Here is a 20,852-nt window from a genome sequence, read left to right as displayed (position 1 = left end):
TAATAAAAGCTTTTTTGACACACTGTGTTAGAGTTAATCAATCTCTGTGTGTATGTGTGAGTCCCTCTCAAACTGTAAGAAGACACTAAAGACCAAAAACTTCTTCTATACACCCTCTGCACTATTTTCAAAGCCTCCATGCACAGCCTGGTTGCACCCACGTCCTATAAACTTAGCCTCCTAGCACCTACTCACGTTGTTATTTTCTGTCTAGGTCCTCTCTTGTGTTATATGAACTCTCAGATGTACGTCATTTTGGATAAAAGCATCCGCTAAATAAAACTGTTACACTGTAACAATAGTGTCCCGGGTTGGTGTAAAACATTGTTGTCTGTACAGTACGTTCAGTTGAGAGGCTTTGTGTTAAAAGAGCTAAATCTTCAGGTCTATTCTCAGGTTTTTATGTTTCTCTTTTTCTCAGTGTGCTTTCTGGCAACCAGACCCCTCTCGGGCCCCGCACACAAAAGAGATTTAAGTCCCCCCCCCACCACACACACACACACACACACACACACACACACAGACTGCCTGGCAATAACCGGTGAAGCGTAAAAAGTCTAGAGTCTAAAGAGTCTTTTCTAAAAATAGCCCTAGTTTGTGTGTTTGTGTGTGTGTGCATGCTCGTGTGTATAGACTCCTCACATGCCTCACTGAAGACAGTAAGAAAACACTGAATCTGCCAAAGACCACACGGCGATATAGCCCCGAGGCATGGGATGCAGATGTTGACACACCATTAAAGACTGTGGGATGGCTGTGCAGATACACAGATAACAGTTTAAACTGTTGCATGTGTGTTGCACACGTGTCTTTGTAGCTATGTACCAATACATGCATGCACGTGTGAAAGCAATTACATGGGCCAACACGTTTCTGGCAATACTAAAAGTAAACATTAATGAAAACATTTATAGACACATATGCACATGACCTGGGAACATGTGTGTTTAGCCAGAGCCAATGGAGAATGTGTTTGGGACACCAATAGGCTGCTGTTCCCCGATAAGACGAGGACAATTTGCCTGTCTTTGTCTCAACAAACTGTACATTCTTCACTTGTGCTCTGCACTAACAAACACATTGTAGGAACAATATTCTAAACAGGGCTCTGAAACATTCTTGACCCAGACTTCAAATCCTCCAACAACCTTAAACCCCAGAGGTGAAGAAATTAATCTTGGTCTTTGTGTATTTAAACTTTCTTCTCACCAGTTCAACCCCTGCTGCATTTCTTCATCAGACCTCCCTCAGGCTGCTTCCTTCCTTCTCATTCCCCTGTTTCTTCTTATGCTTGAAAACAAATTGACAAGCTGGCAACTGAACAATGTTAAGGGGACCCAGACAATCTCCCATTTCATATAGCGCAGCCTTGGATTGGTGCTACGTGTTAGACCCTAGTTTCCTGACATTGTGTAGCTCTTTCTCTCTCTCTCTCTCTCTCTCCCTCCCACCCTCTCTCTCTCTCTCTCTCTCTCTCTCTCTCTCTCTCTCTCTCTCTGAGATACCTCAGAATGACGCAGTAAAGTCATTCAACCCGGCATCATGACCCTGCTCCTGAACAGGTTTAAACGAGCTCTGATGCTGACAAGCTTATGATAACAGGTTTTTACATTAACTGGAAAGGCACTCAGAGAGCGCAGACCTCTATCGAGGCCAACTCATTCCAAATGTCATGGGTTCTTTTCTGGCCGATGCTTCACCCTCACTAAAAGTTTTATGAAAAATGGGCAAGCTCTTTTTCTGGAACCGTGCTGACGAACAGACAAACAAACCAAATGGAAACAACAAGGTCTCCAACCAAAATGCCAGGATTGTTCTAAAAACACACGTCATTATGCACACACACACACACACACACACACACGTATGGTTCACGGTTGTAAAAAAGACTGAAGTTTCAGTTAATTGAATACAAAACCACTGACCTAGGTTAAGGACAAAAAAAATCCTGGTAAGGCGTTAATAAAGACAGCTGATACAAGAAATAAATGTATGTTAATACCGGAAGTGAAGTAGTTGCAAGGGTAATGTGAGCCATGGAAGTTACAACAACAACAAAAAAACGGAAGTAAAAAAAAAACGTGATTCACAAACTGTGAGATCATTCTCAACGGAAAACATAATCTCCTTGGTGGGAGAAACTACTGGATTACTAAACAGCTGCTGATATTTGTGTTTTTGGCCTGTTGTAGCCTTCTGAACAACAAATTCTGCTCATCTCAATCTAAATACCTATTTCCATATACTTGCAATGGTTTACTTTTCATAGGTTGGTTAATTAAAGAAATATAAATGAAAAGGCAGTTTTAGCACTTTTCCCAATAATTTCACAATGTACTACATGTCATGAGAACACATTTTTTAGGACAATATATTTTCCCAGAAACTATCACGATAAACGATAGCATTGTTGTATTGATGTTTTTTTAGTTTTATAACAATATTAGAGCATAATAAGTACATCCTTTTCCACAGCAATGCATTTTTTAATCTCGAACATATTAAACATTGGAATTGAAATGTGGAAAAGAAATATTAAAATATCCTAGATAAATAAAACAAATACATGAACTACAACCAAAACAAATAAAATAGACTTTCAGGTTCTGTTAACAAAACATTGCAATGAGATAATCATTATGTATTATTTTATAATTAAAATAACATAAACAGCAGGAATGGCTGCATGGGCCTCGACAATCTGTAGTGCATGTCAAGCATTGAGACATCATGTCCATTTTTATATGCTGTATATCGAGCAATAAGCTGATATAGTAATTATCGTGACAGGCCTATACTACATAAGTTAAACATCATATACTACATTTCCATAAAGTCTGGTACATTTAATTTGCAGTTATGTGTACGGAGCTTGCCAACCTGGGTTTTTATTTAACAGTAATAACCAGGGATTAATAGGGTTAAATGGGATTCAAACCCTTTGTTCTTAATTGAGAAGCTAATATCTGTAAGAAAACAGAGAGGAACAGATGTTGGTTAAGGCTCTTCAGTTTGGATCTACATTCACTTTCTACTATTACAGAAAGGAAGTGCACGACAGGCTTAACCAAAGTTGTGTGTTTATCAGGATGTGGAATCTATAAAGTGCACAAATAGTCTCCATGTGCCTCTCCAAACCAGGCGGCACTGTTCTCATTCACTGGATGCATCTGCTATTTATTAGACAGAACAGAGTGGGTCATAATTTGATTGTCAGGATTCTTACTTGTGCATTCGTATGCCATGAATCATTGAAACATATTTTCTATTTCTCAGTTTTTAATATAATTTTATTCCTTCAATTTTTTTTTAAACCTAAAATAGTACTGTTGTGTTCACCATCAGGCTCCTTTTTTATCTTCAATAATCTGACAATGAAGAGACAACAGTAGGCTTGTCTGGCACATGAAGAGATATGAATCACAGTCATTTAACACTAGCTGTTTAATGTGTGAGTGTGAGACTCATGTTAACAACTTATTACGCTGCAGCATCCAACACAGCAGATTGATTCAGTTTTTGGTCTGTGTTTATAATGCTTCTCAGAGGATGAAATCAATCCTACTTGGCCCAAAACTGGCAAAAATTCTCAGAGTGACACATATTGGGTATGAAAGTATTAGCATTAACTATATTCACCTATAAAATTACTCTCATCTACTCCAGGGTGCAGAGAGCTGCAAACTGTGAGGGCCAAATGTGTAGTTGGTAAGCTTGGATTTGCAACACTATACCAATCCCAGGAAATTACTTTTAACTTTCATTTTGACAGGTCTCTCATCGAACACTATGCATTCAACACATGCACAGAATGTAGCCGTATTTCCATTTAAGTCCTATCAAATTTTGAAGCAATTTTTTTTTTAAATGTCGCAGTGAAGAAAATGTGATTAAGGGACATTTCCATCAAATGCATAAACATACTTTCATCTGCAGACAGCAGTGTAATGTATTGCTGTAGGCTAAACTTATAATTGTTCTTTCATATCAGCTTGTCTTGACCGGTAGATCAGAAACAGCTGATCAGTCATGTGAGTTAAATGTTCAATATGTCAGAACTTATTCGCAAAAAGCATTTCCATCTCCCGTTGAGTGCAATAACTATATTTAGGAAAAGACAAAAACCACCTCAGGCTAGTGTAAAAACATTTATGCGCATTTTTCGAAAGTTTTTTTTCCATCAAGCTTTTCTGATGTGAATATTGAAAATGCACATAGAAATTTGTTGAAATCTTATGGTAACACAACTCTTGTTACCATAAGATTAATCTTTTTGAAACACAGTGGCCTTACTGATATGAATGAGGGTGCTATCTGTTTCCAGTGTTGTTTTTATTGGTCAGAACATGGTCTTATACTTCACCACCACCATCAGAACAACAACTGAGAGAATATCTTTTGGAAGAATCCATGCAGTGGAGTTATAAAAACTATGAAATGGTGCATTAAAGCTGATCTTGCAGCTCATGGCCTAACACCTCACTAATACACTAAATGTTAGCTTTTCCCCCACCATTGTCATTATTTGTGACATATCAACTGTGACCGCATTTGCTATACCTTAAATCATTCAGTCGCAGAACAAGAAAGCTTCAACATATATTGGTTATGCATGAATAGTTTCAAACTTTATGTTGTGACCACATTGTCTATGTTGTAAACAAAGCAGAGATGCACCCAACAGACTAATAACAGAGCTGGAGCGTCTCCTAAATTAAGCAATTAATAGCTGTCCTGTGCATGGAGTATTCACTAAATATAATTAACTTCTTTCTACAAGCGGAATGCCAATGTGATCCCAGTGTCAGAAAACACATGGTTCCAGAGATGAGGACCTTTATCATGCAATCATAAAATTCTAAATTCATAAAGTTTTATTCTAGTTCTTCCATCTCTGCAGAAACATCTAATTGAATCTACTTGCAACACGTGTTGGAGATTTATAGCTAACCATTTGCAAAACCAATGTCAGTAAACTAAGCAAATAACTGGACACAGCTTGCTTGTTTGATGATAATCTTAGTTATTTCTTGCCCTTGATAAGTGTCTGCACTTCCTCGTAGATCTTGGCCAGCGAGTTGAAAGAAAATAAGAACAAGGAGACAAAAAACAGAAGACTGGGCTCTCTCTCTCTGAGGGGCATTGGGTGAACAATGGAGCCTTTATAAGAGCCAGAAAATATGAGATAGAGAGAAAAAAGATTTAATAAAGACCCAAAGTGATGTTTAAACAAAGAAATGTGGTAGAGATGGAGAGAAACCAAACTCTGACCTCAGTGGGTGAGTTTTAATGATTATCAAGCAATCTATTCCATACATAAAGCTGGTGTCTATGAAGCTTTCATGAGGCTATGGTTTGGATTCCAAAATGTATTCCTCTATTATTTTCTGACAGTTCTTTCTTTGTTTTATAAAAGCCCTGAGAAACTTCCCTGTTGTTTCTTGCCTCCATGTTTGTCTTTGATGTACAATTGCATAACTGCTTTATAATTCCATGTTTTGTTCGGTTTTGTTTTTCATTGTTTCAGTTTATATCACAGGAAGTATTGTTTAAACTTCCTTTAAAAATAAAAGGAAATTTGGGGGTATAATAAAGTTGCGGCTGTAGCGTGTAGCGTAGTGTGTGTGTGTGTGTGTGTGTGTGTGTGTGTGTGTGAGCTTGTGGAATTAGATGGCAGCTCCTAACACACACACTCACAAAATACACACATACAGTACAATGGCAAAACCACAATATTCAGTAATATCTGAAAATAAACTCTGTGACCCACAGACAGGATACTGATTCATTCTTACTCCAACTACATAATGAAACAGATACAAAAGGTGCCTTGTCTGCAAATTTGAGTGTGTGAGTGTGTGTGTGTGTGTGTGTGTGCCACTGTGTTGTACTTGATCTGACTCTCCTCTGCCTCCTGTTATTCAGCAGCTCAGGAGATGGCTGCTTCCTCCATAAGTACTTCCCATGTCACAGGATGCTGATGAACAATGCTCGTGCAAACGTCACTTCTCTGCACCGCTCTGAAAAGCTGTCAGGTTTCGCAGTCCTGCAACTGGTGCTATCTATTAAAACTGTTATTGACATTTTCTGACCAGCGGACGACCTTTCTGCTTGGAATTTTAATGGCAGCAGCCTCACAGCTTCTTCCAAAGTCGGCAGTTATGCACATACCGGCCATCAGGAGCACTAATGGGCCAGTGATTCCAAATTGGCTGCAGCCACAATGCAGCAAACCATGAATAAAGCATATTTTCTTATACACCTGCTACATAAATTATCTCATTTGTCTTAAATAGCTCAGTGACAGTTATGCATTTCTAACCTAAGCCTGGGATCTGAAGCAGCCAGACTCTTAGGCTTCCTTTTTTCAGACAATCACATAAGGCAATTAGCGAAGATAATGGATTTGTCATTCGCAGTGATGACACATCAATTAAAAATACCAGTGACACATGCCCCTATTATCTCCATCTATCTAGGTTTTGATTGCCTAAAAGAAAATGATATGTGTGTCTTTTCTGAGCATGATTAGTTTTATTGTTTGTGCTTTGAAAATTAGTTTGTGGGTTTAATGCAGAATCCAAATATCTTTGTCTAATTATTATACCTATTACAGTTGCACAGCAATTTATCATACAGCAATTACTGTACTGGGGCACTGTCTTTATTCAACATATATTAAACACAAATTATACAGTATAAAGCCAATATTGTTTCAACATGTCCAATTATTATATAATTTGGGGTAAATTGTATAAAAACCTCAAGTATATTTTTTTCACTTAAAAAGAACTCTGAACCTTGAAAATATAACAAATTGGCTATCATCAATAAAACACATATGGACATGAAAAAAAATGAACCTTTATAATTAGACATCACATTCAAATTTAAATAAGATTTACCCTAAAATTATGATAACAAATTATTTAAATCTATAAAATATTTTTGAGTTTGATTAAGTTTTTTTTGTCTTTTAGATATTCTGTGTTTTTATTTATTTAACATATTCAAAAAGTGTAATAGACTAAAGTAAACAATTGCAACTAATATTTTCTAATTAATAAATTAAATAAATATTTATTTTACAAATAGAATGCACTGCATGTACAGTATGTCACTATTTTTTTTATCAATAAAGGTCAAAGGTGTTTACTGTTATACTGTAATATTCTATTGTTTAATGGCTTAATAATATATATAATAGAATTTCTGGTATTCTGCTGTGTTAATGTGCAGAATAGTCCCTGGATCGATGCAGATGACTTCCTAGTTCTAAACTGCAGTACTGTCTTTGAACATTTATGTGAGTGACGTCCATCACATTGTCACACTGGCTTAACGCTGCAACATGAGGCTGGTTGCCAGTCCCTCTTCAAATTCCACTCTCACTCAGTCCCTGCCGACAGCTCTGCAGCTCTAAGTGAAAGATGAATGAATATTTCTAACAAGGTCTGAGGTGAGCTGAGGTAATGTAAGGTGTTTTAAGGTGCAGGTGCTACTTTTGGCCAATTGTTAAATACAGGAATTCTACCCACTGCCAAAACAAAAGGGCTGGTTTCCAGACTAGCTGAGGGGTTTCTTGGAAAGCTGCACATCGGGATCAGATGTATGGCATTCAGGAGGGAAGGGAGGAATGCTGCGAATGAGAGTCTGACCGTGGCAGCCGGGGAATGATGTCGATCACACTCACCCTGGTGTAAAGGTCGTGCTTCACCTCGCAGTGAGAGCAAACAATGCATAGCAGCAATGGAATATCTGACTTTACTGGCTTCTATTTGTGGAGTGACCGACAAGATTAAAGCATCTGTTCCCTTTGTTTTTTTATCTGAAGGTACATGAGGCATTCAAATTGTTATATAATGCAAAACTATTAGCCTCAGAGTCTTTAAAGAGGTACATTTATCAAAAAAATCTAATCAAAATGACTTTATTTATCACCAAGGGGAAATTCAGTTAGTCCTAGCATGAACTTTCATTCAAAAACAATCCATTAGAAACTAAATTGATTCATAAAAAAAAATAAGTCTAAAAGCAAGTTATACACGAGTGGTTATAAATTATGAAGTGTTATGGAGCTCATCAAAGCCTACTACAGAGAAACTCAAACCAGCACTAAAATGATTTTTTGTGTCTATTGTGAAAAGCAGTTACTAGTCTGAAAACCAAAAGTCAACCTCCTGGTGTGCTTTTATGTTGTGCGGTTTGTAATTTCAGCTTTCTGAGAACAACAGAGCAAACAGAGGTTTTGTGCTTTTGTACTATCAGTTGTTTAGTGAACGAAATGTCCCAAATAACAACGTTAAAAAGGTTCATAAGTTGACAGCGTATCAAATACCATAACTCCTGAAATGTGATTTGGAAGATAATTTACTCAGAGCAAAGCCAAGAAACATAATTTGAATCACTTTTACACAGTTTATGCATAATATTTTTATCCTGCTATGACTTTTTGTTCCATAAATAGTGAGAAATCAATTCCATGCAAGAACAGGATGAATTGAATGGCTTTTATAGTTGATTATAGTTGATTTGATATGGGACATATACTACAGTTTGTTGTAGTCATATTAGTAAAAAAGAAGCCAAAAGTTACTGAATAAGGTTATTCAGCTCAACTAAATGTTTGATTTCATAATGAATGTCTCATTCTAGCATCAAGGATTGAACTTAGATTTCCCTATCTTTACCTCCAGGGCTGCTTGTTCCCTTGACCCTGTTCCCATCCTGCGAGAACAGCATGTGTGCTCCCATCATCCCACCAGCATTGTTCACCCTGACTCCGACCTCCCGGGGAGTGTGACTGTGTGATTGTGTGTCCTGTTTCTGCATATGCTGCTACACAATTGCGTGTGTCTAAAATTCCTTGCCAGATTTGTGTGCTGATTTGAAACACACAACTGGCATGCACGGATAAAGTACATGGCGTTCTTGTTATCTCACTGTATGTACAATTTTTACTCCCAAGACAGAACACACTGGGACTCAGACAAAGGGTTGTGTATACACACTCTGAACAATTTGCAACGGCTTCCTAAAATGGAAATAGATGAATGCTTAATGGTGCAATTACTGATTTCAGGTGCTTGAGGTATTTATAGAAACTAATCTCATGGTCTTTTTTGAGAATTCATCAGCAAATTTTAATCGGAAGTGACTATTGTGTTATCTTAATGGGATGACGCACATCTTGGGCAAAGCTATATCTGTTTGCACGGTCAGATTTTTGAGCAATTGACACATTAAGAATGCAGGTCAGGATTCTGCATATCTGTGAAATGAGTTGATCAAGGCATGGTCACTCTCCACTCTGACGATAAAAAATGAAGAACATTAAAATGGTTTCAACACTTTTCACTGCAATATTGTAACATTAAAAAAAAAACAAAGTATACAATGCAATAAAGTATACAATGCAAAATTTTCCTTTATAAAAACAATGTATAGACTTATACAAAAGTAATCTTTCTCCATCCCCGCTTATGACCCATTAGAAGTGAGTGGATGTGGGTGGTGGATGTATCTGCAGATATGCTGCATTCTGCTTGTATTTTATTCTTTATTTTAATTTTCCTATGTTTGGGGCATTTCTGTGTGTCATCCATTGGGCACGAGGCTACAAAAATAGTTGACACGGCACAGAAAAAACACAAATATGGTGAGGCAAACAATTCCAAGCAAACAAACGGTCCTTTATCCTTTTGTGGTGGTATTTTGTTAGGGGTGTTATAATTCTTTAAATCCACGATTAGATTAGACTTTTAGTTTTAAGGTCATTGAAATTAATTTTCAATTAACATCTTTTTCTCAGCACTGATCGCAATAATATTGCTGGACTGTCGGTACTGATTGATTGATTATTGTTTATTTGCCCTGAAAGCTGTCAATAACATTTTCAATTTCTTCTGTAAAAAGACAGGCTTCAAGTTACATAAGTGTAATATTACTATCATATTTATTTGGACTGTACCAAACTAAGGTCATCTGGTCAAACTGATCCTCCAGAATTGAAATCGTGACAATCCTAGAATTTATTTATTTTAGTATAGAGTCAAAATACATCACCCATTGTTCCCCCCACTGAACCTGGGGCGACATAGCCTTTTCTATCGCCGCCCCCTCCCTCTGGAACTCTCTCCCCAAAAACATCAGAGACTGCTCAGATCCATCCACATTCAAAAAACTCACTTGTTCAGAACTGCTTTTAATGTGTGAACTTTGTTGTTGATTTTAATTGTATGTTTTATCTTTAACTGCATTTTAACTGTTTTAACTGTAAAGCGTCTTTCAGAGTACACCCCTGAAAAGCGCTCTATAAATAAAATGTATTATTATTATTATCATTATTATTATTATTATTGTCAGATCAGGTCAATTTACTCAATATTTTTAAACATTTCTGATCCAAAGCTTAGAGAGAGTGAAAATGTGTGCATTTGTGTAAGTCGGTTCTGTGCATGTGTGCGTATATATATACGCGAGAAGCCATCTATCAACATTTATGTAACCGATTCCCGATTCAGCCAAAATACTGCTATGGCAACGAGCGCTGTAAACACCTCCGTTCAAACATACGCGAGGCACAGCTATGTAACAAGGGGCCTTCTGGATCCTATCTCGGATTAGGTGAACGTCAGGAGAGGGCTTTGTTGTACTAGTGACAGCATCCAAAGTCCTGTCACTTAATGACCCAACTGTACACACTGTGGGGCAGGTGGGCAGAAAGCGTGGGACAGGTCCAGTGTAGTGACATCAGATCATCACGTCTTACGAGAGAAAGACATCATTAAAACCCTGGACGGCATTTTGATTTAAAGGCCACAGAAGAAATGAGGTTGCTGGTAGTAACTGTACACTGCATGTTGACTCATTGATGAACCTTTCCTTTATTAGTCATGTTGATCATCATCATCATCTTTATTGGCTCAGCTGGGACTTACTGAAACAATGCCCCGTCTCGCCATTTTACAGGCTTTGGCATGGATTATATTATGGTATATTATCCTCCTACGTGCATGTCATTCACAAGGAAAAATCCTCCTGCTGCTGCCTCGAATCTATTTTTTTAAATGTCAGTACTGTTAGCAAGTGTCATGCATCGAAGCCAAGTATTACCATGAGGATAGAGTTACAAGAAGTACTGAGCCAGAGGCCGCAGTGTGCTGACTTTTGCTCGTGTTCTTTTTTTCCAAATTGGAAACAAACAAAAGAAAAGAATAAATAGGATGCTATTATATTCCTCATTCTGATTGTATTACAGGGGAGTTAATTGATGGAAACAGTCTATTCCCACACTCATTTTAAAGCAGTAAATATCCAGGTAGCTCATTAAAAAAAATCATAATCACAAACAGCCAACAATATCCTCTGATGTGGGGATTTGTAAAAGACCATATAGAGCCTACTGAGTGTTTTAGTAGTACAGAGAGAGTCAAAGAGACAGAATACAGGTATAAAAGGCTGGATTTTTGGCCATGTGGGAGTTTTTTCTGGCAAAGAAAGATTAGCTTGGGAAGCTTTGAACTCTCATGAGTTCATAAGGAGTTACTTTGATTAGTTTGCAAAGACAAAGAGGTTTCGTTTCAATGGGAAACAAAAGTCTATTGCTTTGCTTTTGGAAATGATCTAAAAAAAATCATGCAGGTGTTGTGAGAAAAAGTCTCACTCTTCACTCATTTCAACACCTCTAATTAAACGGAGGGTTAAATGTATCTATCAGACATACAATCAAAGGTTTAAATTGTCTGTTTCCATACTATTTAAAATGAAGTATAAGCATAGCAGTACTTGACTTCAGAAATAAAGCAATCAAAAGTCCCCATAATAGTTATCAACCTTCTTTCCACCAATACAACTAATTTACATACTCATATTTTGAAAATATGTGGGTAAAGACACATATAACATCATCTTAACTTTTGGCTGGAAAAAAGTAGATGTAAAGAAGTTCTCTAATAATAAATGGTAATTTTATTTGAAAGACAAGTCACAATAAAACAGCTCTATCAGGATTTCTTCCCAGAAGAATTCTGTTATCACAGTTCAACTGACAATTCATTTTCCTCTTCCTGTCAGCTGGGCTGGCTATCTGTGAAGCCAGAATATGTTCTTATGTATTGTCTCAGTTTGTCAGAAGACAACATCCCAGAAATGCGTGTATACTTAGTAAACAGGATGCAAACAAAAAAACGTGCTTAACCTCTCCCCTAAACAGTAATTTTCCAATGAGAATACTAAGCCTCTCCATAACCCCAAAACTCTGCTCTGAGCATTGACATATTGTTATTTCCAGAGCCAAGGAGAATATTATAAAATAACTGATTTATGTTGTTGTATTACAGATTGTTTGAGAGAGGAACATCCACTGTGTCGAAGTTGGTCCTGGATGCTGCTATATCACTGTTTAGGCTAAGCTGTCATGAGCCGAGTTTACTTATTTTCATTATTCTAACTTACTTTCAGTTTATTTTGTTGCTTAAATGAAAATGCCACAGCAACTGAGCTTAAAATATATTTAATTTGCTTTATGTAATTAAATCAATTGAATTTGGTAAACCCGATTTATGTAGCAGGCCGTTATTTTTCCAGCCAAATCTCATTTAGAGTTAGTCTTCATCCCCAAAGCCTCATAATTCTAACCCATGTGTGGCTCCATGTATGTTTATTCATTGTAAGCAACATTGCTAAGTTAGAGTAATTAGGATAACATTATCATTTTTAAAAATCTATAATAATGTACTATAATACTTGAGTTACAAAGCTTTACCCTGTAATAATGACGGAACAAGAAACAAAGTCCTTTTCCCTGGAAAACATTAAAAAGTAAGCTCGAGATTGAGTTTCCCTCCAATTATGGGTGTTAGCTAATGAGCTAATGCTAGCTAACAAGCTACAGTCGATAAAATCTGCTGGCGAAGATAGACATTTCAGATAATAAAATTGATGTTGTCAGCAAGAAATGAGAAGCCTGCTTTTATTGGCCTGTGTGTTAAATCAGACTGCATGTCTGCAGAGCTAGATTTGAACGCTTGACAGGTGTAGCAACAGTAATTAAGGAAGGCAAACCTTAGGAAAGGCAGATTTATCTCACAATACCTTAATCACGGAATAAGTAGAGTATGCATGCTTGTATGTGTGTCAAGACAGTTTAAGCCAAGGTTGTAAATGGCAAGAAAGGAGGGAGTTGGGTGTGCTAATGGAAAGAGAATGTGAGAGGATCCTTTGGTTGTGTAATCTATCTCCAGGGTTTTGTGTGTGCGGTTGTGTTACGTATCTTAGTTATGTCTGAGAACAGAACTTGCAAATTAATTACTAATATGTGTATCTGTCCATGAAAGATGATTTATTTTTATCAAAATGTATATAGATGTATTTGAAACTATGCATATATGTCAAAAACCTGAATGTAAGGTCTTATGTGTGTTTGTTTGTGCCCTTACTCTCTCTTTTGTTGCCCAGCCCTCTTTCTTTTTTAAGAAAGCGTTCTGTCTTATGCAACTACTCAAGCTGTTTTAAACTCGTCAGAAGGGTTAGTGCCCCTCTGCGTCACATATGGACACACATGGGAACCCTTTAGGGCCACTTTTGGACATGTCAGGGACGGCGTATCAGTATTATGCTTGTGCCATGCATAAGGTGAGTTTCCACTATAGTCGAATACCAGGAATGAGGCGGGTTTACATCGCCGAAACGCCCCTAATTTGAATGTGAAGCGCCCCTAGCGGCCGTAAATCCCTCTGGGGCCTTTTTTTGTAATGGAGACACGTTGAGTGAGTGGCCATTTGAGAGGGCGTCGTCTGAAACTTTCCCAGCGCCGTTTTTACCCAAATAGAAACGCCCCTATAGTGGCTTTTTAAGAACAATTTTGTTCAAATGAACATACAGTTAGTTTTATGCACCAAAACTATTTGGTTATAGCCCGGCATCCATGGTAATTCGCAAATGCTTAGCAAATCATTCTGGAACCTCTCAGTTCAAGTCCGATTTCCAAGGGGCACAGACCAAATGTCTCTTAATTGACCTACAGCCAATAAGAGCATCAAAACATGACCCCCAACCAATTAGAGCAAGGAAGCGCATGACTTGGCACTGAGTGAAAGTTGGAATAAAAAACATGGCTAGCTGGTCACAAACTTTCTCAAATTACAGTTAAACAATAAATTAAAAATGTGTTCCTGCAAACATTTGAGAAGGAAAATATGCAACGCAGAAACTGGATCTTGATTTAATTAGCGCTGCATAGTTTGATTGTAGTTTGATCCTTTTGTGTCCATATCTGATACTGAGGGGTGTTGGTAAGTGACAAGCTGGGAATGAGAATGTCTGGTTCCTATAATATACTTCCTTTTGGGGCAGTTGCATATATGATATATGCCCTTCCATATAATGGGTCCACTGTGGCAAGTAGAGCCATTGACAATTTTGTTGTAAACTGTGACGTAAATCAGAAAAATGAGAGAAAAAAAAAAAAAAAACTCCCATCACATTCAGTTCCTTTGCATTTTTGTCAGATACTTCAGTTGCTGGACTCTTTGTTGACTGTCCTGGGAGCGTGTTCAGTTTGCTCAGTAAATATTTACATGTTACTCATTTAGCATTTCACAGGACATAAACAGCCTGGCTGCATCTCACATGGATTTGAACCCCGGAGACACTTTGTCCCCTCCAGGCCATTCACTGTACAGTCAAACAAAAAACCCTCATGTTTACCGACAAAACTACCAATTCAGTGTGCTGACTGTGATGTACACATTTGCCCTCAGAAAATTACCTGTGGAATCTATTTCGTTTCATATTTGGGCAAAACAACACTTGAAAGGGTGCTCATTGATTCCTAGTATTTTTAAATCGTTTCCTCGAACCTCTTACGCAGTTTGTTGAGTAAAAAAACATACTATTAATAGCTCTGGTCACGCGTGCTGACCCATGTGAGGGACGAACTAGTCATGATATCAACAAGTGCTTTTCACCCTTCGACAATAACCTTTGAGCTCAGGTAACTACAGGGGACACACACATTAGTGGGTGGGGAATGATGAGACGTCAATGCTAATAGTGTTGTCTTGGAGGTCTAGACATGTAGCAGAGGTACTTAAGGATTACTTAACAGTACACCATGTTTCATTATATTTTTGTACGTGGGGCTTTAAATAGCATATTTAGGTTCCTGGAACTGTTTATCCCGTTTATCCAGGAAATTAAAGACACAATATGCTCTGAAGGTACAATATTGCAAACATGTTGTTCCAAACTTGTGTGTGTATTTTACCCTACGTATATATTTGCTATACTAAAAAGTATCTTTATGAGGTAAACAGACTCCAGCTATTGGAGAGGCAGGGGTGTAGATAATAAAAAAGGGTACTAGCTACGTGTTATAGGGCACCAGTATGTTTACTTTATTATGTATAATCCAGTGGATGGGAATCTGAGAAGTCACTTTATCACATTTTCTCTACATGTTATCATGTTTTATCTCCCATAGGGGCACCTAGGAGAGGTATTTGTTGGGGGGGAACCAAGTCCACCAGTGAGATAAAACAAATGTAAACTATATTACTGTCCAGACACCCTTCTGTACTTTTATTTTGAGGCTGGTCTCCCCTCAAAAACGTCAATATAAGGTGTATGTACAGGCAGGAAAATAAGTCTCATATTTACACTTTAGACTTTCCTCCGCCGTCATCATGACGTAGTAGTAGTGATTAAAGTGATGCGTGGTTTAAATGGCGGATGTCACACTCTGGGCGGATCGGTCAAACTTTCACCCAGGAGAAATGGTTCGTGTCCCATGTGAAAACAAAAGTTTTTTCAAAACATTTTTTTACTTAACTTCTGGTAGTCACGTCACCCTTGTAACTTCTTCACTTCTGGCATTTATATACATTTATTTACTGTTTAAACTGTCTTTAATTTTTTTTGCCTTCAACCTAGGTCAGTGGTTTTGTATGTATGTGAGCGATATTATTAGAACGCTCCGCTTTGTACCACAAGCCGTGAAACGTTCATACGGGTCATTTTGACAAGTGCTCATATGAGTCGTTATGAGTGGTACTGGCAAATTGTCTATTCTGTTGTTTAGGTTGAAGATCTTGTTGTTTTTTTGCATTTCAATTGATCTATTGGTCTATTTTAGCCCATAAAACTAGAACTTCTCTAAATAGTATAAAGGTCAGTCCAAACTACATTTTTATAATGATAATAGCTTGGATTTAATAGGGGCTTTCAGATGACCCAAGGACATTTTAGATATAAACAGTCAGACAAGAACAAATAACACAAGAATAGAAAAAGATAGTAGCACTGTTTGCTGGCGATAAGAGTAAACAAAACATAACGTTTGCTTATGTGTGCTTCGTATTTTGTGATTCCTCCTAGTTTGTAAAACTATTTGATATTCTGGATTGAGCCCAGAGGACAAAGGGAAATCAGTTAGATTAGATGAAGCTGAGTGTTATGTGTTTCACTCTGTATTGTTCTCTGTAACATGCATTTTGTAATCATTTATTTCCCCTGTTTCACTCGTCTTTATCACCAGGCCAAAGCAGTGATATTCAATTTACTACAGAACATTAATTTAGTTGTGCAGTAGCCTACAGGTTTGTTTCAGACTGCATTATAGATGGGCTGATTGTGTGCACAGTGCATCAGCATGGAACTGAAATAGCCTTCCTGAATGTTGAATTTTGAGTGCTTTTAAAGCAAAACAAGGAACTTTATCTTTCTCTTGTTGCCACAAGTTATTTATGATCTATTGTTTTTACTGTTTTTCATCTGGATTGAATCATAAAAATGAGAGAGGAGGGATGTAAAAATGATGAATGATAGAATCAAATGTCCCTCGGTCCGATTAACAGTTCTGTTTCAATTTGTTCTTCTCGGGCTGTAACAGAACTCCTCGCGCCTCCCTTCACGAGAATCGTAAATCAGATCTGTGGAAAGGTTGATCACCTGTTTGGAAGTTTTTTTTTACAACCATTTGGATTCATCCTGTAGTAGATGCCCATTGCAACATACCAACTCTATTTATTTTTCTGTGTGGTACGTGCCTGCAGACTGGCAGCACAACCCGTAAGCACACCTGTTTTTTCAAGTTTAAAAGAATGCTGACCTATTTTATTTTGAACTATGCAATCCTGTGTATCCCTGACACAACGCAGGAATGTAAGCCATCACACATCCACCAGTAAACACATTAAAATCCCCCCCCAACATGCCTGGAAAGACAGCCGATATTTATCCAGATTTCAAACAAACATTTAGACCCCGTAAACAAAATGTTTGGTCTGTTTAAGCCAAAAGCACGGGGTCAGATCCGCACGTGTCTGTTGCAACAACGTCTGCATGGACGCAACACATTGACAAACTGAAACAAGATGATGGATAGTGTGGTGTCTGGAAAAGGAGGAGGACTTGAGGGTTTGGACTGCAAGATGAGAATTTTATTTAATGGTCTGATTGGAAAGAACGTGCAGTGGTTTCGGTTTATATGGCTATTTATGGCATGTCTCTTGTCGCCCTTGTGATGGATTTAGTTTTTTTTCAGTCTCTGAAGTTCCAATAAGGCTACAAATTTATGAACAGATGAGTGAATATTTTAATTACTTCTGGCAGACACTCATTACTTTTCAAATTTCCATTTTCATTGTTACTATCTAGAGCATTTTATTGGTACTTGTATGGTGCCTGCAGAAGAAAAGCATTCATTGTTGACCTTTATAATCCAGCCATAGATCTTGTAGCTCATATTTTCTTTAACCAGTGATGGTCTCTATATTTGGCTATGTGATTTTTAGAAGAGGTTTTTACGCAGACCATTAAAACCAGATTTGAAACCACGCTCAACAAGAGGGAAAACAATATTCTGCTGAATGTCAGTGCAGCTGAGTGCTTTGTGTTTGTTCACCATTTGAAGAAAGAAATTGTCAGCATTGGGTCTCATCAAATTTGTCTAACAGAAAGTTTTGTATATAAAATTATAACTTTGCCTGTTCCGCAAGACTACATATGTGGTGCACCCATTGGGTGACCTCCAGGCTGGAAAAAGTGAAGCCAATAAACCAGCATTCTCTCTAATGGCCAGCAGGGGGCGACTCCACTGGTTGCAAAAAGAAGTTTGATGAAAAAATGACGCTGGGGGATAAAAAAAATCACATTTTAACAGTCGCTATGTCCATTTTTGTGATTCTACAGTATGTTTTGCATGTATTTCTGGAAATAACAGAATCAAGGTTACATTTGGTTAAGGAATCACATTCTGAGTGTTATGAAAAGTAGAAACAAGGTTTGACTTAGCAGGTCTCTGACAGGAATAATACAGTTTCTTTTAAGCGGTAGTCAAGAAAAATCTGTTAGTCAAACAAACTTGACATTATTTCTGCAGTCCTGCTTTCTGTCTGTCTCCAGTTGGCTCTCCCTGCATTGATGATAGGCCACTAAAGACATCAAGTGAGAGGAAAAGGTGCAGAGCGGAAAGAAAGACAGGACCAGAGTCGGCGCTTGTTAAAGGGCAAGTAAACACTGTCTGGCAGGAGAAAAGAGAGGTGACAGGCAGAGAAAGAGAGAGACGGAGAAAAGGGGAGTCGGGGGGCTTCACATTATTAAATGGGAGACAGTAGATTCACACTGTGTCTGTTCCTCTGTCACACTTTCTTCTCTCTATGCACCACACATACTGTGCTACTCTTTGACTTTGAAAATAAGCTGCAGTAAAGTCCGGGGACTCAATTTGGTCAGTCGCTAGTCTAAATTATTAATTACACACAATCCGAAAGAGTCCAAAATACTTCAGTAAAAAAAAAAAAAAAAAGCTCTTGTACTTAATGCTAGCTTACATTGAATTCTTTCTGGATATCTGATCAAAATTGGCATGGAGCCTATTAAAAGTAACAGAGAAGCTAAGGCTTATTTCTTGTTGTGGCTGTTAAAAAATGTTGAAAGTATGATTGAATAAGATGTAAAATAATGTAAATAAAATTATTTGAAGCTGTATCATATTTTTCTAAAATAAATGAATAAGCCATCTTTTAAAAAATAATTTACAACTAATCATTTAGCCTTTACTTTTTCAAACTTTTAAGAAAATTACCTCTTTTTTATTTTCACCCCATCACTTGTACACTACTGATATGCATGAACTGATCATAACCAGATTTCTCTCTGTTGGAACACTGTAATACTAAAAGTCAGCACTAACAAGCCTTCAAAACTTGGAATATGTCATAAAATAAAGGCCAGAATTGGAAAAGTAAACACACACAGATGCATATATTCTGCACCTGGAGATGTCACAATATTTAAGATATAGGGGAGGTTGACAATGGGGGAGGTTGTTCTTTATCATTTAAAATAATGGAAACACAAGCCTCGAAGGAACTGTGTCCATGACGCCAATAGGTAGTAAAATTACCCTTGAATCTGCCAAGACCAATAGGCTCCAGCCCTGTCTGCTGCATTCCTCCTCTGCACAGCTCACACACAGACACTGCCATTTAAGGCTACCGAGCGTGCTGACAGACTTGTGGAAGGAGAGACGGGTAAAAAACGGCGCAGTGCTTCTGATATTCTACAATGACAGAGTGAGCACTTGATCACCTCTGTCACTTGTGTATCATTAAGTCTGCAGAGCTCTGATATCACTGTCATTGCTATTCTGTTTCACTTCGTATGCACTGTTTTTTTTCTCGAAAAACAGCCACTGCCAAATGGTTACTGATAGGTGTGCAGGTGTGCAGCTTAAACTACTATAAATAGAGTTGTTTGGTGCAGAGAAGATGACAAATGACTTGTCTGCATTCCAGTTTAAGTGTAATAATTCTTAAGAAATCAAAGTTAACAGTAAAGTGAAACACGCAGAGATTAGTCAGTTATTGTTCATTGCTCAACCTTGGCCCAAGTGAAGTCAGAGATGTGATGCATGCTGATGTGAAGCTGCAGGGCGAACAGGCTGTGATGTGTGCTTCCCTCTGTTGGACAACTAGAACAGCTACTGTTACTGCACTGGAATCAATGGCTCGCTGCACAAATCCTTCTCAAGCAGAAGCCTCATAATTATTTATATATACAAGGAAGAATATATTCATTTTTGTACGATAGTATTCTCTTTTACTTGTGACTGCCAGTGATAACTGTACTCTTCCCAACTTTTATCAGAAGAGGGACTCATATATGTCATATATTACATCTTATGTGAATATATGAATTTATCTACTTTAGTAGAATGCACATAATGGCATAAGTGTGTATGCAGACATTATGTATTTGTAATTTCTCATGAAGAGATATGAATGTATTGTAAAAAGAAATTGAGTGAAAGCAAGAATTAATAATTATGAGCTGGTATGTATTTTTAGTAAATATTGTTATTGTTGTTTTTCTATTTTAACATCATACTTTGGGATTTCTTATTTATAGTAGTGATGTTGCAATATACTGGTTTTGACAAAAACCATGATTTAAAAAAAAAAGAATGACAATATAATATGTAAGTGCTTCTAACCATAATAGTGGCAGATTTAGGCCTTTTTTTGTCTCTCAGTTCATCTGTTTGCCATTTCACTATCTATTAAGAGTAATTGTTTTTTTGTACACATATGGTTTAAGACTCTCTATTAATGTCCCTACACTCGTTGGTTTATATTTTGTCAAATGCTCTGTATATATTGCAATAATATTATCATGAATTCTTTTAGCTAAGGAAATCGTACAGTGAATATCTGCTATCATGACAGCCCTAGTTTGTAGCGTCAGTATGTAAAAATTTGTAACCCACAGGGCAGTTGCTCTGTGTAGTGCAAGCAGAGTTGGACTCATTAGATTGCTTATGTTAAACTTCAGAATGCAAATGAGGCTGA

At 37.4% G+C, this 20,852-nt stretch overlaps 1 protein-coding gene across 1 annotated transcript in view; it reads right to left on the bottom strand.

Annotated features, from left to right (window-relative positions):
• rgs3a (regulator of G protein signaling 3a) overlaps positions 1-20,852 on the bottom strand; it is a 177,932-nt gene that overhangs the window by 21,051 nt on the left and 136,029 nt on the right.

The sequence above is a fragment of the Centropristis striata genome, chromosome 19, assembly GCF_030273125.1.
Source record: "Centropristis striata isolate RG_2023a ecotype Rhode Island chromosome 19, C.striata_1.0, whole genome shotgun sequence".
NCBI lineage: Eukaryota > Metazoa > Chordata > Actinopteri > Perciformes > Serranidae > Centropristis > Centropristis striata.
The sequence above is the reverse complement of the archived record's forward strand: the minus strand, read 5'-3'. Positions and strand labels throughout refer to the sequence as shown.